The sequence below is a fragment of the Protopterus annectens genome, chromosome 13.part0 (assembly GCF_019279795.1).
Source record: "Protopterus annectens isolate FY-2018-M chromosome 13.part0, PAN1.0, whole genome shotgun sequence".
NCBI classification, from domain to species: Eukaryota; Metazoa; Chordata; order Ceratodontiformes; family Protopteridae; genus Protopterus; species Protopterus annectens.
In genome coordinates, this window is record NC_056747.1 from 1,205,895,757 (window position 1) to 1,205,918,688 (window position 22,932).

Here is a 22,932-nt window from a genome sequence, read left to right on the forward strand (position 1 = left end):
ACTCTTCTGCCACAAGGGTGCAGGGGAGCCTTTCTTAATGTAAGATGGCTGGTTTAGTGCTCAAGTGTATCGATAACAGGCTAGATTCAGCAGGTCTGAATCTAGTCTAAAGCTATCTAGTTATCAGAACAGTGCAAATCAGTGCAGAAGTGCAAAAAATACTTAAAAGCCCTTTTCTGTTTTTCCCAGGTCAGATAGACCAGGTAAACACCTATGCCACCAGATGAACAATACCAGTCCTCCCAATGCAAAAGCAAAAAGGAGTGACAAGAGTGAAATGCTACCATAAACAAGCTTAAACGGTAAGAAATCCTACCACAAACAAACTTAAAGATACAAATACAGAAGTGTACTTTAAACAGCTTATAAAAGTGTGATTATTCAATAAAAGTACTTCAATTTGCATAAATGAGCCAAGAGCTACTCAACTGTACAGAATTTATAAAGGTACTAAAAACGAGATAAGCTGATTAGCAAGTCCTCCAACCAATAAAACTACATTCAGAAAGCTCAGGTGTTTTCTCAACCTCAATAGAACAGGTCACCTCACAGTCCACTAGATGGAAAATCCACTGCCCTCTTTTGTGTAGAAAGAATCATTTGCTAGACTGTAAAAAAACACACTACTTTATCAAATGGCTAGCTAGATAATCATGTCGGATCAAGTAGAAGAGACGAGAGGCAAAATGAACTTTTTTAATATAAGCACAAGCAAAGGCAAATAACCAGAATATCAGCAACAATGTAGAAAGGGAGGAGCTTATTGATTTACATTAGGGGTGGGCATCTTAAAATCATCAGGATTAAAAAGCAGATAAACATATGGCAGGGTGGGTGGGGAAAACTGCAGCGAATCACCAGCAGTGTCAGTGCATGCAAGTAACACTCAAGAGACAATTTAACCAATGAAAAACACATGTGAAATGTGCAGCAGAGATAATTTGTGTCCACCTCTGACACAGAAACAGGACAAGGAAATTTCTTAAAACAGAAAACAAAATGAAGCAGGTATCAGAAAGGAACTCTAAAAGGGCACAGACAAAAAATATTGTTTTTCTCACCCAGCAGGGAACTCTGCTTTCCACTGCTGATATGCTTCTGTTAAACTAAGCAGTGAAGCCATCTTAGACTTAACTCTCTTCAAGTTTCAAAACTTTCACTACATTTGGGTCATGTGAGGTCTGCAGACATGTATGCAGTCCCACAACTACAGATCTATACATGTAATCAATTTCAAGAAGGCCATACCTCCTTCAGAACGGGGAATATATAGACTTGGTATACATTTTGTTGTTGTGTCTTTTGGCTTTTCCCGGTTAGGGGTCGCCACAGCGGAACTCCAGTCCGCTAATGATTGGCAGTAGAGTTTTACATGCTGGCTTGCCGGGCCTAACGCACAACCTTCAACGAAGGAACGCCCACTCACGCATGTCGCCACACAGAAGATGGTCTGAGAATCGAACGGGCAACGTCTAACTGTGAGGCGACAACGCTACCGCAGCACCACCACCGCAGTACTGATTTTTATAAATCATTTGATGAGCACGAAGCATCCTATTTGTTTTCCTGTCCAACCTATCCAACACCTTTTGGGGCCTGTCAATCAATCCAAAACTGTAATTTAAGACAGAAAGAAGCAATTGTTTTATAGCTTGGACTTTGTTCGTAGATGTCAACGCTGTTTTCAGTATTAATGTTAATCTTCTAAAATATTCATTACCAAGTTTTATTCACATTTGTTCATCTTTTACTGTTGATCCTTCATCAATTCCTGAATATTTATACACTCCCTCTTGCTCATGTTCTTTTATATCACATTTCTGTCCCAAACTGTTTTTTTTTTTTTTTTTTTTTGGTGCTTGAGCTTTCCTGCTTTAAATGGTTGATTTTGCACATTTATTAAGATCAAATGACAATCTTATATCATGTGAAAAGGATTTGACCATTTGCAGTTGTGCTTTCATTTCCTCATCTGACGAGCTATCATTAACAAAAAGAAGATGAGAAGTCTTTTACACTTTGTTGTTTTCTGGGAGCCAAATTACAGCCATGACCTAATCTTAAGTAGACAGCCCAATGGGTTAACAGCAAGACAAAAGAGCAGCAGTGTCAGAGTCTCACCCTGGAATATTACCCTATGAATTTTTATCCGTAGAATAATTTGCCATTTATCATGGCTTAACTGCAAAGTGGCTTGCCATGGTTTCATGGTCGCTATACTGTAATGTATCTCATACATTTTTAAGCACTCTTTTATCCATGAATGTGGGATACTGTCAAATGCTTTTTTGCAGTCTATTCTTCCCCTTTTTACAGTTCTCCATTATAACTAACAGCAAATGGTCCTTTGTTCCATATGGCGTTGTATTCTTACCATTTTGCTCTACTGCCTTGCATACCAACCTCTTAGAGCAAATCTGGACAAAGCCATAAATAAAAGTGGGACAAAGGCCCAAAATTAGGGACACTTTTTAAATATTGCTCTTGCAAACTTAGAACGTTTATTAAATAACAGATTTTGCATTAGCATGAATTTTCTGAAGGGTAAAAAGTCTGAAACTCAAACTGTCATTATTTTCTAACTTCAATCTTTGTTTTGCCACCAATTTGCCAAAAAACACAATTTTATGAAAAACGAAACAAAAATATGAGGCAAAAATCTGGACATTCTGCAAAAATCTGTACTGCTGACAGGCATGTTGCCATGACTGAGTTTTCCTCTAAATGACTATAAACTCTGACACAGCATCAATTCCATTCTATAGTTTATATGTCGTCAGAAACCAAGTTATTGGTCTATAGTTTTTAGTATAGCTTGCAGGTTCACAGTTAAGAAGTATCGTTTTTCCTGTTGTTAACCAGGCTGGTGTCTGTTTGGGGTGTGCATATAACCTGTTCTTACTCATGCCCAAATCTTCATGTTTGTTTGTGTCTTTCGGCTTTTCCCAGTTAGGGGTCGCTACAGTGGAACTCCGGTCCGCTAATGATTGGCAGTAGATATTTACGTACTGGCTTGCCGGACCTAACGCACAACCTTCAACGAAGGAACGCACATTCACGCATGTCACTACACAGAAGACGCTCTGAGAATCGAACGGGCAACGTCTAACAGTGAGGCGACAACGCTACCGCAGCACCACCACTGCAGTATGCCCAAATCATCTCATGTAAAGGTGTTAATACTAATAGCCAGAAGTTAGGTACTGCATCTGGGCATGGGGTTTTCCACTTAGGAGATTTTCTTAACTTTGTTTCAATCTCTCTGGTCGTTACATCGTCTCATTTCATATTCTGTACATTTGAACTTCTTATTCTTTCTTTTACTTCTTCTATCCATTTAGCATCTTTGTTATGTTCACAGGATCTCCAGAAATATTTCTCCAAAATGCATCCATTTCTTCTTTTTTTGGTGGTGTTTAAATAATTTTTGCTATGCTTCTCAATTCTCTATAAAACTTTTTTGGAGTCATCAATAAATTGCTTATTTTGTACTTTTCCTTTATATTTATCTCCACATCTTCTTAGTTTTTTCTGCATGTGCTGATATTTTTATTTGTGATAGTACACGCCAGATACTGATCTGTTCTAATACTGCACATTGCTTTTATCATAACTATCTTTCTTGAGTATTTTGTTGATCCGTTCAGTCTTCTATATGCTTCTGACAGTGACATTTCTTGTCTTAATTGCTTTATACTTTTTTTCTGTTTGATACTTCCATGATGGCATTCAATTTCTCCCCTACTTTTCCCTTACTACCTGTGTTTTTGTGGTAAGACTACCAGTTATTAATTTAGCTACATAGTAATATAGCCTATTTACTTCTATTATATCCCACAAATCTCTATGGACAGTCCTAATTACTGTGTTCATTTGTTTTATCAAACTTTTAACTTTTTGGATTTTATTAACTTTCTGTAATTTATTTCTTTACTGATCTTAATATGTATATCCATCTAAACTGAGGACAAATTCTTTGTTCTCCATTTTCTCCAGGCATTCTATAGAAAATTCCAGAGCACCTTCCTGTGCCACATTGTCTTCAGTTTCATCCTGTGTCATCATTGCTCTTTCACATGGGATCTCACTAGCCTCTCTCTCCACAACATTGACTGTGTCAGAATTGTCACAGTTTTCTGTTCCCTCTCTTGCTGTGCAACTTCAAATGATCATCTGTACCGGTTTCCTATGAAAGGCTCCAAAGCATCTTCATACGGCAACTGATCAGATGTTTCCCGCTCCACTGGTTTCTCCTTAATTTGGTGACCCTTTGCTCTATCCTGCTGTGATATTATCTGAGTAAGATTGTTTTTTACAACAAATCCTTCACTTTGTAGGTAATCCATAACCTCAGTTTCTATTTCTTTAACTTCTCCATTACTAATCCTCCATTCTACTTTTCCTCTTTTTCATATTTTTTGTATTGTGAAACTTTCGTAAGATGCCTTTACTGTATTTCTCTTCAAATAACTTTGGTGCTGCTCTTTTTGCATTTATTAGTTTTGCTTTCTCCTTTGCATAAATATTGCACCATATATCTCTTTTTCTTTACCATGTCCATATTTCTTCTTCAGATGTCTCCTGCTCCTCCTGTTTCTCCTTACTTTGGGGACATGTTGTTTCATCATACTGTTAGACTTTCTGCACTAAATCCTTCACTTTGCAAGTATTCCATAACATCATCTTCTAAATTTTTAACTTCTGCTTTACTAATTTTCTGTTCTACAATCCTGCTTTGTGACCTTATTTTTACTCTGAATTTTTCTATATCTAGATGTCTTTGCCTGTACTTCTCTTCAAATATCTTTGGGGCTGCCTTTTTTGTGTTGATTAATTTAGCATTCTCCTTTGCATAAACATTACACTATATCAGATCTCTCTTTCTTTCCCATGTCCATATTTCACTTCTATACCTTTCAAAAGTCTCTAGATTTTGTTCTTTATATTTTTGCGCTTCCTCAGTCACTTCTTTTTCCAAATGGCCCAAGGTTTCTTGGTCTAAAGTTTTTCATAAATCTGCTGTATTAATGAACATGAAATTTTATTTGAAACTTCTAACAGATTTTTCTTGTGGAAGTATTTTTCTTTCCACTAAATCCTCCCTTAATCTTTTTGTATATCTGTCTAGAAATTCTGGGCTTATTGCATAATAGTAACAATACATATTTTCTTTCTTATCCTCAATAGTCCACATTATTGTCTTTTCGGCTCTTTTTTGGCCTATCAGTTTTTGTGATTTTTGTGGACTGCTACTTCCTTCTGCAACAGGAGGCCATCCTCCCCCTGGGCCTGGCCTAGTCCCATTGTAGGAATGTTTCCGTGTCTTGAGAATTCTACACTGTCACTTTTTCCAGTCCTGGTACCAGTGCACCTTCCTTTTTTATACTGGGTCTTGTGCACCCAGCTACCTTTTTATTTTTTTAACCTACTTCTGTTCATGATATATGCTATATAAAATACAGTCTATATATCAGTGTCATCTTGGTGAGGTTTTGTGAAAAACAAGGTCCACTTTGTGAAGGTACTCACCAAGACATGAGGATTAATTCAATTTCAGCAATACTAATCTCCTTTGCTTGCTGACTTATCTCTCCATTTGGACCCATCTGCATGGGTTATCCCATGTCCACATTATACAATCATCCGCATGCAATGTACATCTTGCAGTTTCAAACATTGCACTATGCTATTTTTGAATCATTCTCATCCTGCACATGGCTGCTTCCCTTGCTATTTTGTGCTATTCTCTGTGAATACCATCAGACTTTGCTAATTTTTACGACTTGTACTCTGCACACTTTATACTCAGCAGATATTTTGCTCTATTTAATAGTTAATATATTTTCTTAGCCCCTTCTCATTTTTATATAATCCAAAAGGAGGTAAAAGGAAGGAAACCTTGGGGTTTAGAGAAGTATGGTGGCAATTGTATAAAGATGCATCAACTCCATCAGGTATGAATGATTATATATCAATTAAACCAATATTAACTACAAGACTGTAGTGTGAAGCACAAGGGATGGAGTATTAAATTTACGCAGAATTTATAGTGTCAATATTAGTAGTACAGTACAAGTAAGAAAAGTTGTACTGATAGTAATAATGGTATTAATAGTTATTTTATTAAGTTGGTTTGGTCATATGAATTGTCAATATGTTTGCAGAATTGTATGTAAGTATTTACTGTTTATGTGTCTCTTACACAAATAATTCTTATATATATTATTTTATACATATATTTTTTATATTATGTCAAACATTTTTGTATAACAAATACTTTTTTCATATATTCAGAATGCACGTATATATTAGGATTTAAATAGATAATTTATACTTTAGAATTGTAAGTAAAAAAGTCTAGTATACATTTTCAAGTATATGTATTTCTAGTATATTGTGTATTAATTAATTTTAAAAGTGTAACATAGTATAAATATACAAAGATGTACATTTAGTGATACCACTTTAAGGGCGGACCACTTTTGAATTTTTGGCGCCTAAAAAGTTATTTAAATGTTTGTGACAGCTGGTAACTTTGTTCTGATGAAGCCCACATATAGTGGGTGAAAGCACTTAATTATTTTAACTTTGTTTTAACTTGATGGAGTAAATCCCAGCTCATTTTTAAAATAAAAGACAAATTTACTGGTGTTTGCACAGCGTTTTCCTCTGTGATAGTAACGTTGCATTTACGGAGAGGCAAGAGGTATTTTTGAATCATTCTCATCCTGCACATGGCTGTTTCCCTTGCTATTTTGTGCTATTCTCTGTGAATACCATCAGACTGCTATTTTTTAGGACTTGTACTCTGCACACTTTATACTCAGCAGATAATGTTTTCCTTGGGAACACAAGTACCACCCTTACCCTATAACACCTACTGTGTTTCTCCTCCGTTTTCCATCCTCTTTCCACTGAAACTGTTTGGTCAGATCCTAATGGCTGCAAGCTATGTGGCATGTATTTCTCTTCCTGGATTTTCTTTTTTACCTTTTTGTAGTTTCTGGGTTGTGAGCACAGATCAGCATTCACACTTTTCCTATTTTGCTCTATTTCATAGTTACTATATTTTCTTAGCCCTTTCTCATTTTTTGGGAATTCTTTCAACAGCACTTTTGTGCATCTCCTTTTACTTGCTTCTGACTTTGGCCAGTTAACATGGTTTTATATTTGTCTTGAGCCTGATTCTCAGGCAAACTCTTTACAATAAATTTCTATTAACAGTCTGTGTGTTTTAGTCCAGAATCTTCCAGTTTCAACTTTACTGCTGAGGCTAGCAAAATGCTGCTCAGCGGACCCTTTGGAATATTATTCTCCTTGGTTTCAGTATTCCTTCTTCCACAGTCCCAAACATACAGGGCTCCTTGATGAAGACCTTCCCCCTCCTTTGATGGTGGAGACCGTCAAAGAAATTACAGCTGTGTTATGAACTTAATACAACTGTGGATGACTGAATATGTTCACTGTTGCAGCAGTGTTTACATTTGGGATTTCTGTTGAAGAACACAGCCCATCCCAACTTAGAGAGGTTAGCAACCTTCCCTCTATAAACTGGATGGACATCCACCAACTGGATATCAATAGAACTGTGGTAAGCACGGACATCCATCCACACCATCTTTGGTTCCTACTTGTACTGGCAACTTCCCAAGCATTTACTTCTTAGATAGACAAGGGAAAATCTGTCCCATCTATGGCTGTCTAATAAGAAGAGTCCCTACAAGGCTGTCTCGCTCAAACTTCTGGCTCAACATGAAGAGAGACAGGGCACCTTTTGCTGGTGGCAGAGAGGGGAAGGAAGTGTGACTGGATGCCAATTTCAGCCCCCAGATGCTCACAGGACAAAAAGGGGAGGAAGGGAGGAAGACAGTACAACAACACTAAACATACAATTCATAAAAACTACAAGAAAAATCTAGCCAAGCTAGAGTTTTTCCTGTGTGATACCTTTAACCTCCTGTAATAAAGGCCCATGGGATATATGCAAATGAACCCTTAAGAACAAGTGCTTCAGCTATATGACTTTTGAATGTCCATGACTTTTTCCTTTTTAAGTCTTTATGGAGAACTTCACACCAACAAAACCAACTACCACCAGCTACGGATATGCCCGTTTCAGCCTTATGACCTCGTCAGCACAGCATAAGTGGACTGTTTGGCTATACTCTAGAAACACAGGGTATTTAAACCAGCTGATGTCCACAATCATTAAGATGTCTGCAAAATATCCCAAACAACAACTAAACCAAACAATTAAGGTAAATTCCTAAAAAAAAGGTGTACTATGTTGTTGTCTGGTTCAGTGCTGCAGTACTTCTCACATCTGGGAAAACTCCAAAATCTCATGACCAATGCATTGCTGGTCCTGAGGATGAATTGGCTGAAGTAATCTTTGTAGGATGGCCATGGCAAATCCTGCCCTTGCTTTAGAAGCTGGGTCTAGACTGTAATGCATAGAAGGTGTGGACTAAGGACCAAGAAGCTGCCTCCAAAACAGACTGAATGTTGACCTCCACTAAGGAAAGCAACAGTGGCTGAAGTGGCTCTAGTACAATGGGCTCTCACCTGCCATAGTAGCATCTGGCATCTAGGAAGTAAGCAAATAAATTAAACTATATAAACACTGTCAATAAAACAAACAGAAACAAAGAAAATGGGCCAAATATTTAAACATGGTCTTTTGGAAACGGTCCTTTCCTATTTATCCTTAGTAAGGGATATAAACAGCAGCTCTATTTTTCTACTACCTTTTTTCCTGTCCAGGTAAAATCAAAGAAGTGCAGAATCCTCTGCCCTCTGTTCTCATGGGTAGAAAAGAATACTAGGAGATGAATGACCCGATTCAGGTACAACTCCTGTTACTACTTTGGAATGGAAGAGGGGATGGTGCAGAGAGTAACCCTGTCTCTGAGGAAAACTAGAAAAATCTCTTTGTACATGCAGACCTGTAGTACTGAAATTCTTCTGAATGAAGAAAAAGCCATCAAGAATATAATTTTCCAGGTTATGAATTTCCAGTATGCATATGCAACTGGTTCAAAGGTGACTAGTACCAGCTCAATGACATACATACATATAATTTCAAAGACAAAGCTGAGATCCCAAGGTGGAATAATTTGTTTCTTGGGTATAGGTCCTGAGCAGGAACCCTTTTAGGAAGCATGATTTGTAAAGATTTTGCAGATTAAAGACACTATGGTCTGTGTTGGATCCTGACTCCCTGCTTTGGCATAAAATGGAGAGTCTCTTCCATTTAGCAAGCTAAGATTTCCCTGCATTTGGTTTCCTAGCCTCCCTCAAAATGGCAATGCACATCCTCAGAAAACATTTGCCTAAAAGAAGCAACATCAAAAATGTCAGCCTTTGCATCCTCAGGTTGAAGTGCATGAGCAACCCCTTGCTTTGGGTCAAGATGTTCTCAAGCTAAGGCAGCAGCACATGTTCTGTCCTTACCATAACAGGTAGGAGAGAGTATCAATGCTGAATCCAGCAAAAGTAAGCCAACAGTAGCATCATGAACTGTCTTTTTTTCTTCAGAATTACTCTGAGGAAAAGAAGGAATGATAGAAAAACATACAGAAACTGGCCTGTCCAGATAATGGAGAAGGCATCTGATGCTCAGACTTCTTAAGATTTTGCTCCAGACATCAGCTGAAGAAGACAGACAACTCAAAGGTTTCATTTCTGGCACATCACCTATAGAACAGATCCAAATGGATATCCCTGTCTAGTACTCATTTATGACAGCCCAAGCTAGAACAAAAAAAAAAAGTTCTAGCTTGTTTGCTCGTTTTCCCGCCCTTTTCTGTTACTAGAATAGTGCAGATACAGATTTGCTGTATTCAGGACTGTATTGTAGTTTCTGAGTTCTCCAGACTTTTCTGTGATAGAGGGAAGCCTTTCTGCTTATCAGTGGGAGTAGTAAGCACTGAGCAGCCTATCTACTGCAAGAGGAGTAGTTTCCAGTTCTGAAATTGTACCTTATTGGCTGTTTGGGTTGCATTTCTATCCCTTTTAACTTTCTGCCTTAAAAGCCCATGTTTGCACGGGTTTGCACTTCGTGCAGTGCCGCTAAGGTAGGTTAAACTAATACCGGTGCCAGAAAGTGTACTCTTCAATTTTTCCCTTAGATCTTGCTAGTTCTCTTCCATCTCGCACTTAAACTAGCTTATTCATCTAACACTTTACCAGATTTCTTGTAGCAATTACTGTAGCACACAAGTGCTACCAGCACTAAACTTTCTATAAGGCAACAGATCCAGTACTTATTAATAACACCCACCCCTCCAGGCAAGTCTAAAGGTCAGTTCCCTGTACTTTCTCCTATTAACCTGGTGAACCTGGGCATTCTGAGGCAAAGTACCAACTGGCTCATGTACACTGACAACCCTCTCTTCTTACCTCCCAACACCCATACTTGCGAGAGATGCACTTATATATCCAAACTGGAAGCAATGCGCTCTTCAGCCAAGACCGGAATAGCTGGTCAAGAGGAGAAGGTCAAGACTTGCATCACACCACATGGAACACACAGCACTCCAGAACAAACACCACCACAGTTCTCAAATAAAAACACAAGCCACACACCCACCTTCGTGGAGGCTCGCATTGAAACCTACCAAACAGCGGAGACCTCCAAGGCAGAAACACACTTGACCATCACAGCATGGCACAAATCACAAGACACATAGCTCACCTGAACAGTATGCCACTTAATCAAAGCCCCTAAGGCAAAACAGCTTGCCCAATACATTAGTCATAGGTGACTCAATAGTAAGGGACACAGACGTCCCACTCACTAGGTTGAATAAGGAGACGGTAACAGTCATCTGCCTGTCAGGTGCCAGGCTCCATCACATAACACACGCACACAGGTCACTCCACGACAAGTACAAACAGGACACTGCCATTGTCCATGTTGGTGCGAACGACCTGAGACATACCTCCCTGGACTACATGAAGACAGACATGGAGGAACTCTCGGATCATGTAGTCCAGGCGGGTATGACCTTAGCCCTGAGCAGCATTCTACCATCGCCCAGAATGATACCACAGTATGAGCAGAAAATGATTGGCTTCAACAATTGGCTAAGTTTCTGGTGTCATTCTAAGAGGATCCAGTATCTGTCTGGCTGGGATGACATGACTGACAGACCTTGATGCTTCACCAGAGATGGCCTGCATCTGTCACCCCTGAGATTCCATATATGGCTAAGGGTCTTGCACCCCTATAATGCCTTTTTTAGGCAGTGTTCCAAGGACCCAAACTACCACCATAACTGCTACAAATAAATGGAATCCGAGGGTCATGCTGCTCAGTGCTAGACGTCTAAACCTCAAGATGCACTCACTCAAAGCACTCCTTAAAATGGAGAACGTCGACGTCTGTGCTGTAACAAAGACCTGATTCAAGGCAGCAGAAAGCATCCCTGTGCTACCAGGCTATAATTTATTCTACAATTTTTGGCTCCAAAATTAGGATCAAAGCTCCAAAGGTGGTGGTATCTCCATATTCGTAAAGGATATACACACCTCTAGACTGGTAGCCCAACATAATGCTGCAGAGATACTCCATGTGCAGCTAACATTGGGTAAGACAGCAACTCAGGTCATAGCCTGCTATAGGTCCCCAACTATGTCCCAAGACTGCCATTCAACGTTCCTAAGCACCTCGGAGAATATTAGGGTGCAACCCAACACCCTCATACTGGGTGACTTCAACTACCCCTCCAATGACTGGGAAAATTACTCATGTACCAATACATCTGCCCAAAGTTTCCTGGAATTTATTGACTCCAATGCCCTGGACCAGCTCAGTCTTACCCCCACTAGAAGGAGCAATATCCTTGACCTGGTTAGCACTAACAGGGGTGACCATTGCTCTGCACCAATAATCAACTCTTCTCTGGTTAGATCTGACCACAAACTAATCACCTTAGATATCCACATCCCACCCCCCCACCCCCGTAAAAGTAACCACCGTAAAAAACTTCTCCAAAGCTAACTCTGCATTCCTAAAAAGAGAGGTGGCAAACTTCACTACACCCATGCAGATGGAGAATGGGTGCATGACTGCTGAATCATACACCAATGCACTGTATGGACACATAAACAAATGTATGGATCTGGCCATACCCAACAGAACCAAGACATTCTCCTCCAAAAAATGGAAGCCAATATGGTGGTCCCCTGTTATAAACAAACTCTACAACAGACGAAAGAAGCTGTTGCAGAAAAAGTGAAGTCCCAAGACTGGAAAAACTCCCTTATTAGTCTCAACAAAAAGTTGAGATTCCTCTTAAGCTAGCTATGAAAACAAGATTGCAGCAGATACTAAAGATAATCACAAGGTCTTCTATGGTTATGTCAAAAATCTCCACGGCATTACTCCAATCTGCTCCGAGCTACTGCACAACGGTACCTCTTACACTGAGCCAACAGATATTGCCAATATACGGGGCCAACAGATTCAGTGTCAACTTTACCACCCCCCCTCCCCCCCCAGGGACCTATCACGATACCAATAGAATCTCAGGCACCCAATATTACTTCTGCGCAAGTTAAAACTGCATTGTCCAAGGCCAAGAATACAGCTTCCATTGGACCCGACAACATGAACTAGCACCTCACCTTTGTGCCCTGTTCAATCACAGCCTCACCTCAGGCTTTGTCACTGCCAAATGGTGCACTGCTACAGTCATCCTTCTCCATAAAGGGGGAGTGACTATAGACCCTGGGAACTATTGCCCCATTAGCCTGACGAGTCTGATATGTACGCTATGGAGTGCATCATCATGGACCTAATAAATAAGGACCTAGGGAATCTCCAAACTCTGGATCCCATGCAATTTGGCTTTGGGAAGGGTGGATCATACCTGCTCAACCTGGTCGACTTCTTCGAGAGAGTCACCAGAGCTGTGGATGAGGGCAAGGTAGTTCATACAGCCTACTTCGATCTGACCAAAGCCTTGATACCATTCCCCACTCAGGAATCACAGATACACTCACTAAATTAGGCATCAACCCCTATATCACTAGGTGGGTGGCAAACTGACTCACAGATAGAACCCACAGTGTGAAAGTAGCAGACTCCAAGTCAGACTGCCAACCAGTCACGAGTGGAGTCCCAGAGGGGTCGGTCCTGGGCCTCTCCTGTTTGGCATCTACTTCTCTGATGTCCAGGCCAACATGAAGAGTCTCTGGCTGATCAAGTTCACAGACGATTGCAAGCTGGGAGCCATTATTAACTCCCCAAGTGATGTAGACATCCTGCAGAAAGGCCTCACAGAGACCAATGATTGGTGCCAAAACCATGTCCTTAAACTAAATGGCAAAAAATGCTTCGTCATCCCTTGTGGAAAAAACTCAGTGCCCATGAATAACCACATTGATGGCAATCCACTAAACACTGAAGATGTCATAAGAGATCTGGAACACAGGTTGACAGCAACGTCTCCTTTGACCACCATATAGCCACTGTGTTCAGAAAGTCCTTCTATGTGGCACATCTCATTACTAAAGGTTTTGCATCCAGGAAGGAGGAGGTCATAGTCTCTCTCTCTCTACTCCTCACTCATAAGACCAATCACTGAGTAGAATGCCCCATTTGCATATACCTCACCAGACACCTGCAACAACTGGAAAGACCACAAAAGTACCTCACAAAGATGATACTGGGCCTTAAACACATGTTCTATACGGACAGACTAAATAACTCGTTAGTCTCTGTCTCATATCGCCTACTTAGAAGTGATCTATGCTTGACTTACAAAGCCATATCTGACCCAGCCCGGTTAGATATGCTACATCTAAAGAAATCCCAATCCCTCCGCACCACACACTCCAGAGACCTCAACCTTATTACCTCAATTAACAGAACATGCTGCAGGGATAGGTTCATAACCCAGAGACTGCCCATACTCTGGAATAGACTTCCATTACAAGTCAAGCAGATCACCTCACTAGCCCTCTTCAAGAGAAATCTTGACGAGTGGATGGGAACTAGAAAATTCACTCCAGGAACCACTTCAGTGGTTCTGCTAGATAGAGGCACTAGAAACACACAGTGTCCTGAGAACCTCAATGGCAGTGATCTGGTTTTGCTTGATACAGACAAGTAGTAGTAACTTGTCAGGAACAGGACTTTTCCTCAAGGGAGGCAGGCCCTCTAGTGAACAGTGTCCAGATAGGCTCCCAATAGCAAAACTTGTCTTGGGGGTAGTAGGTGTGACTTTGGCAAGTTCAAAGAGAGTTCTAGAAATTTGAAGCAAGCAAAGGTGAATTGTACCACCCACTGTGTACCTTTAGCATTGGTGTCTGAATCAGGCAGTCAACCAAAATTCAAGAAATGTGAAAGTCCTTGGTCATGCAGAAGGTAACCACTGGACCCACACAGTCTGTAAATATCCTGGGTACAGTAGATTAACCAAAGGAAAAGTAAGTGAACTGGAATTGGAAACCCACACACACATATTGTATTCTTGTTTTGACAAGGGACAGAAACTGCAAGATTAATGCATCTGTGCTTAAAGGGAACACCAATAAATTAAATTCAGCTTCAAAAGGATATTCAGTTTCTTAAATATAAAACTGCACACTTAACAACAAAAGGTATAATTAAAATTGGACTTTGAAAAACAGGTACTCCCCCTTTTTAGTACTCCTGTACTGTAAATGCAGCTTCACCAACCCTTGATAAATGCCCAGGATACTATCAAAATTACTTCAAGAAAATGATTTGTCTGCAGATTTTTAATCACAAGAAATAAACTGGGGTTTAACGTTAAAAATATGAAGCAGCAACAATGTCAAAGAACTGAATATCAGCACATGCACTTTGTGTCTCACACAAACAGTTAGAGTTTCCATGGAGTTATGAAGTACTGGGCTTAAATTAGATAACAAAAAATCTTGACACTTCAGAAAATAATGTTTCTAACACACAACTGCAACAGTATATAGCCTCTCTCACCCAATATGGTGATGACCCTACATTAGTATGCACTTCTAACACCCTGAGACGATTCAAAAAAAATTTTTATAAAAAACTGCCTACATAACACCAAACTTCTGCTTAATCCCAAGAAACAAAGCTTCTTACATCTTCCCCAAAAATCACACATCATCAACAAACCCAACTTTAAAATCCTTTCACTAAACGCCAGAATAGAAGCAGTCTACCTCACAAAATGGCTGGGAATGACTTTAGCTGACAACTTCAAATTCTACCTTCATATTTACAATAACATAAAAAAAGACCCAAAGAAAAACTGGGTATCCCTTACAGATGCAAATATTTCCTAAACATATCCATAAAAACACCCTTGACACCACATACGTCATTCCCTCTCTCCTGTATGCAGCAGCAATCCTTACCAACTTGCAAACCTCACTAAAATCTAAATTGGCAGTATGTTATAATAAAGAAGCAAAATTTGCAATATGTGCATCATACTACTCCCACTACTTTGCATCCTTCCAGAAATTAAACTGGCTTGAACTTCCTGCTGCTACTCTGTAGCTAATAACTGGAACAATACCACTGTCTATTAGGTCCATCTCTAACTTACATGTCTTTAAATGCACCTAAAAGGAATCAATATCCAAGTCCTGGCTCTCTCCTGTTTATCACTTGATTAAACTTTTACCTACTTTAATATCCTTCCCTCTCTCTTCATCCCTATACTATAATCTCATATCATACATGTTAACATGATGCTACTGCTCTCTGTTTTTAGTTATAATTTCCTCAACTTAACTACTCACCACCTTGTATGTTATTCATATTACAAAAGCTTTTTTTTTTTTTTTGCTTTCAGTCATATAAGTAACTGTTTTTTTTTTCTCTCTTGACTATCCATTTATATCTTTTCTGACCAAAGACTATTTTTAACTGTTTGCAATATATTAATATCGCTTCTGGCCAAACTCATATGTATTCATACTTTACTACAATGTAAACATTACATACTGTCATTTGTTCTCTAAATTGTTTATATGGGCTTTACAAAGTTTTTCTCGTCAGGCCTCCATTTGTTCTCTAAATTGTTTAAATGTACTTTATAGAGCTTTTCTTCTCAGGCTTCCTCAGAAAATTGATTCATTTGGCCCAGCCAGACTTTCCAGGTAAACAAATATCAAATAAATATGCTTACACTATCAGTATCTATGCTCCTGCACCAAAACCACATGAACATTATACATTCCTCTCTGTATTTGGTTTTAGTAATGTAATATTAAAAGCTCATTAATCAATCAGCAAGGACTCATTTAGTAGCAGCTTAATATACCAAATTTAAAATAAGACCATTACAACACACAAAGTGGTGTTACTTTACCTTGCCCAGAGTGGCTCTGTCGAGAGTCTACACTTGCCTGTCTCCTTTCCGATGACTCCTCGCTTCCTCCATCTAAAAAAAAAAAAAAAATCATGGAAATCAAACAGGATCAAGAATGTCACATTTTGTATTCGGGTCTATATTAGATGAACAAACACTTAAAATTTCAAGTACAACATGCTTGACACACTTTAACCGTTCATCTACTTGGAAGGTGAAAATGCCGAAAATAGAAGTTTCGAAACCTTTTACTTGGCCATGTCACTGAATATGACTTGTGACGTCAATACGTTAACCTGTCTCAAATGGACAGGTAAGCAAATTCTTTCCTCATGAAAGAATTTGCTTTGGCATTACCGGGAAATTGCCCTTTCCTCAATGTAGACCGATCTCAGAGTTGGTATATTTAGTTGGGGGGTGGGGGGGGTGGGGGCAAAGCTCCCCACCTTCTCCTAAAAAGCGGAAGTGTTTTTAGATATGAAAGGTTTAAAATAATGTGAGTGAGTAGGGGTATACATATAATGGTAGTTTCTATATATCTCATATGTCAGTACAGGGAAAGTGTTGGCCAAACAAAATCTTTCGATTATCTGATTTTCAGCCATTTCAGTTTCCGATTAGATGAACGTTCGATTACAGTGTGTGGAGTATGTTGTACTTGACATTTTAATCATTCGTTCATCTAATACAGACCCTTTGTATTCTGCAACTTTTCATGGAATGAATTGTAATTAGGTACATATTACTACTAAAAGAAGGTTGCAAAATTGTTTTTTCCTGCTTATGATTTGAACACCTTCTTTCTTGACAGCAGTAAAGGCCAAACTGTGCTCAGCACCAAGATTTAAAAGGACTCTTTAGTCACATCAGGAATTCTTATAACTTTTAATTCTTTACCATATTTTATAAAATGCTACAGCACATAATATTTACTATGGAATTTACTCCTGGACAGTATAAGCTTCATGCACACTAAAAGGAAATCTGGAAAGCCTTGCAGTTGTAAAGTATGCTCTTAAGTCGGACTCAAAAGGCTGCAAACAGAAGATGCCTATAAACACTAATATTGATAAGCTGTTCTATCAAGCTATACAAGACATAATTCATGACTGAGAAACCAGAGAAACATAGATATTATGTACTTAATTTCATGCTGGAGATGAAATGACCAACTCAACAGATGCAGTTGACACTACACATAGAAACAAATGATCTATCCATGCTAGTGGCACATTTCAAGGAACAACAGTTTGGCAATCTGAGACTACCAGAAAACAGGTGCTACTCTTAGTCAATAAAGCAATTAAAAAAATTTATTCTAAATTCATTTTGATGTTATTTTTAGTAGACAACGCACAAGGAACTTTTCAAGGAAAATATAAGAACAGTTTATGCAAAGAATCTCCTGAAGAAACTTTTTTTTATTTTAATCAAACAACCCTCAAAGTAACAGACCTCAACTACCTGTCCCCAATCAGTTCATTCCTCCTCCTATGAGTATATGACAGCAAGGCTCACTCCCAGGGTGGGCAACCCATCAACAGCTCATTCATTCCTGGCTTGAGATATAGACCTCCTGGCCCATTTAATCTGCCAGGGTGAGATAAAGGTGTTACAGCAGCCAGTGTGCAAGTCACACAGGTGGACCTTAACCACCACTACCGTTGGAGGTCAGGAAACTTTGTCGTGTGTCACCATTCTTGGCAAACTCCTAAGGCAGGCTTCCTTCCCTGGTAGACTGCACTGCTTGTGGGACCGTGTATCCCAGTCCTTCTCCCTGGCAGTCCTCTACTTAGCTTGTAGGTAGCCAGAAGTGTAACAGGACTAGCTGCCACTGTTCCCCAGGATGGGTGAGCTAGCATCAGCCACTCACTCCCCTCCTTCCATGCCCAACTCCTCCACTACCTGAGCTACTCACCTAAATTAAGTTGTCTGGGATATATTCAGGGTGTCATCTCCCTATAGCACAGGTGCTAGAACATGTTCCAAATAAACTTTAACTGTAAGTTTAGAAATGAACTCAGCATTTTAAAAATCATGATTTTCACATGTAGAAAAGACAGTTGCTATAAGAACCTCTAAAGCCGTGGGGTAGGATTCATAAAGACGGTTGACAATGCATGGGACTTGGTGCAAGGTAAAAGCCACACACCACAAACCTATGCATTTTACATCCACCCCCATGTTATGAATGAGAAATGAACAACTACTTTACTCATGAATATGGTGTCTTGTGCAATTAATGAATTATTTTTATCTGTATTTGTTTCTGGAGTAGTGCACTGATCATCAGTGCCCATTTGCAGGAACAGCCCCTGTAATTCATGAATAAGCCATTTCCACAGCCCAATCTGAACTGCTTGGAACAAGTAGCAGTGCAGCAATAGAACAACACTAATAATGACAATAGTGACACCAAGGACAGCTACAATCCTGTTATACAGTAGCACTGTTCCAAAAGTCGCACATATAACATTAAACAGCTGAATATCACAGAGATCAGTAAAAGCACACGGTAACCCAAACTCTTGTAAAAAGAAAATGTTCACTGCCATAAGGAGGAGTGAATTGGCTAAGACGATGTGTTTCACAACCATGAAAAGTAAGTAAACAATGACACACAATCAACCAAGCAAAATTGCTTGTATGCTGAATGCACAAAGGCAAAAAAAAATATCCACAAACATGAAGACTTCAAAAAGAATCACTGGAGTTAGTCATCTTAGCTCTTTCATCTGTTTAGTACAAAGACATCATCAGCAGGGCCACTGATAAACAGATCTCAAAATAATAAAAAAAAATTCCATTTTCATGACATTAAGTCCAGGATATATACACTTATCACATGTAATCGCCAGTCTATAGCTTTCAAGTGTGTGTGTATGTATGGGTTCACTTCAGTTCACTGAACTTTCAATTCACTGACTTTCATTTCACCGACACCATTTCACTGAAATTCATTTCACTGAAAGTTCATTTCACTGAAAGTTCATTTCACTGACAACTATTATTAGCAATAAAATGGAATATTCCCCCTTCCCCACTGTAGTGCGACCCTGGAGTTAGAATATATAGTTGGGGGTGTGTGGGGGGCAGAGCCCCCCACATCGGGGGGGGGGGGGCACAGCCCCCCACTTCATTTCATATGATATTTCTTACGTTTTGATATAATATTGCTTAGTAAAAGAAAAGTAAGTGGGGGGCTCTGCCCCCCTAACTATATATTCTAACTCCAGGGTCGCACTACAGTGGGGAAGGGGGCATATTCCATTTACTTTGTAATAATATTTGTCAGTGAAATGAACTTTCAGTGAAATGAACTTTCAGTGAAATGAATTTCAGTGAAATGGTGTCGGTGAAATGAAAGTCAGTGAACTGAAGTGAACCCGTATGTATATATGTGTGTGTGTGTGTGTGTGTGTGTATATATATATATATATATATATATATATATATATATATATATATATATATATATACACACACACACACAAAGCATTAAAGATTATGTGTACAGAACACTCATGATGACAGTATTATAACTAATAAATAAGAGAAGAAATACAACTTGCGATGAATGAGTACTCTAGCTTAAAATGCCAAATTCCATGAATATCATGTGTTTTTCCAATGCTCAGACAGTGTGAATGTATGAGTTACTGGCATTTTATCTATGGAAAACTTGCAAATCCAGATGCTTGCTCACTGGAAATGTCTTGATATTAAAATGAGGAAAGCTCTAAAAAAGTGTCCACTGTTGTTTGTGGAACATGCAACACCATTCAGCATGGATGTACACAGTATAAGGGAAATCTTATGTAAAAACTGGTCCTTAATAATGGGGAAACCCACAATTTTGTACAAAAATAGGTGAACACCCACAGGTAATCTTTAAAAGAGGACACAATTTAAAAAGCCTACTGGAGCACAAGAAAAGGAGGGTGGCCTAATGGTTAAGGTCTTTGCTTTACAAACACAAGGTGCAAGGTTTGAGTCTCGCAAGGGGATAATTGGCTAGGCTTAAAATGGCTCGCAAGGGCAGTTAGCTTAGTACTAATCTATGAATCTATGAATCTATGAAAAAGGACCAATACTAACTACAAGGGATGTTCATATGTAAGTGTTGTCCCTACTGTAAACACACAGACGTGGGTCAAACATTCATGGCTAGACATGAAAAATCTAAGTTAAACAAGAAACTCAACTGTAATTTTAAATCAGTAGTTTATTTTGCCCAATGTCAATATTGCCCGTCTTTTTATGTTGGGAAGACAGACAGGAAACTAAAAGAGCGGCTATATGAACATATATACAGCAGCAATAGGGCTAGAACAGAAAATGCTCTGGCTAAGCACATAGTAGAATTTGAGAAGCACAGTTTTAAATTTAGAGGTATTGACCAAGTTGAACCTGGGAGCAGAGGGTGTCCCTTTTCTTTGTTGTTGGAGAAATTAGTGCTGATATGGCAAATCAAATTGAAATCCTTTACATACCCAAGCTTGAATGAAGCTTGCTCTATCACCTGTATATTAAAACTTAAAAGCTTGCTAAGATAAACAGATCAAATTTCAGTTTTTAAGGAACATTTTAACAAGGAATGTATGTTGTTCTATATGTTGTCACTATTCTTCTGTAAATGTGTACGCACTTTGTTTTAAACTAGCCCATTTTTAAACGAGTGCACTTATTTATAGGATTCTTTAGGAACAAGGAAATGCAAGAAAGATTCAGAATGCATAGGGTTAAGTCCAACTTCAGCAATTAAATGCAATTAAGAAGCTGAGCTTGACTACAGATCAAAAACATCACATGACAAATTTTAATTGTTATAAAAGAAACTTTGTACTTTACTCTGTTTATTCTGATGAAGTTCTGTATGGTACTTGAACAAAAAGCGCTTCAATAAATTTGTGGATACTAATATTCTTCAGTGGAGCCTTTGTGTTGATAATACCAATCAGAGAGAGGGTTTATACTGGAGAATGATATGCTGAAATACATTACTGGGGGCTACTTCTTTTGCAGTCACAAAGGTGGTTGCAAAAGCAGCAACAGAATTTTTAGATATTAAGAACATGTGTTCTTATTGTTGGATTTTTTTTTTTCATTTGCAGTTTTTACACTTCTACTAGCAGGATACCAGATTCTTGACTTGGTTACTGTAGTAAGGCCACTTTTTTGCATACATATTTCAACTTACACCAACGTATATATGGTAGTTACATACCAAAGAGTGAGTTATGAATCTTGTCTAGCACTGCATCTTGAAGTTTTGTAGGAATGGCAATCCTGTCACCTTTAAATATTAAGCATTGTATACATGAAATCAAACAGATTCAATACTGACACCTCAGAAATAATCTAAAAAACTTACAAATTTTTCCTCAAGAAAGCCTTTTTTTCACCTTAAAAGTCGACTCTGCTACTTGGATCAACTATGCAGGTCAATTTACCTTGCTTACAATGATCTTGTAAGTTTACCTCTACAAGATCAACAATATTATTTGTAGCTTTGCTACGATATTCTGTTGTAGTTTACAGCCTGACTTAAGTGTAACTGATTTGGAATAGATACCTTCATGGCACACTGGAAACCAAATTACTTCTAGCATTTTTTTTCTGTCTGCAGACAGCATATTTGAGCTTCAACCCTTGAATCATTCTGGTTTAGTATCCTGCAGTAGTATTATTTCAGGCATCGATGGTTGTCATTCACTTTAAGCGTTACCAGCATACCTTCTCAACCTCTTAGAGCAAGAAATCTGGACAAAGCCATAAATAATGGAGGGAACAAAGGCCCAAAAATAGGGACAATTTTTAAATATTGTTCATGGAAACTTAGAAAATTGATACAAGTTCTGCATTAGCATGAATTTTCTGAAGAGTATGAAGTCTGGAACTCAAATGTCTGTCATTTTCTGGCTTCAATCTTCAATTTTTTGCCAGAAAAAAACAATTTTAGAAAAAACAGACCAAAAATATGAGGTAAAAATCTGAACATTCTGCAAAAACCTGTGTAAGAGCCATGGCTACCAGCTATTTAATACCACTATAACTTCAGACCAGATGTCTCAATAACGAACTATAACATCTTAAAACTTCTAGTCTGTTCTTATAACTAGACTCATGCAAAATTTTGCTCAAATAGCTTCCAGTGTGGCACTATTACATCTGATAAATTTAGAATGAAATTGGAAATAAGCTGCACCATACAAAGGAATCACATAAGAAATGGCTTGCCATAGGGTTTTTGCAAATTCACTGTAGCATTTACTTTGAGTCTGGTTTCAAACCTGCAGAAGTCAAAACATAAATGATATCATTCAGACTAGCTACATTGATCTGAGACTCTGCTTTTCAGTTTCAAGCTTTTATACCTCAATACTTTCAGCAACTTGATAAATCTCAATTGACGCTACTGCTAGACAACTCTCTACACAAAAAACACATAACTACATCAACTACCCTTCAATCATTTCTGAAACCCATTTTTTCAGTGGACATACTCTGTGATGTCATTTTTCAGACACATACACATGGGACAATATTTTGGCCACACCCAATCTGTCCCACTATGGGCATCTCAGAAGTTGTC

The 22,932-nt window shown here is 38.7% G+C and overlaps 1 protein-coding gene across 1 annotated transcript in view; it reads right to left on the minus strand.

The window, feature by feature from the left end:
* The window catches only part of TANC2 (tetratricopeptide repeat, ankyrin repeat and coiled-coil containing 2), a 2,676,984-nt gene extending 2,660,579 nt beyond the window's left edge, over positions 1 to 16,405 (minus strand). Inside the window, exon 1 of the mRNA XM_044055212.1 lies at positions 16,338 to 16,405. The gene's annotated coding sequence lies outside the window, so the exon portion shown is untranslated. The remainder of the gene's footprint in view (positions 1 to 16,337) is intronic.
* Positions 16,406 to 22,932: the final 6,527 nt, after the last annotated feature.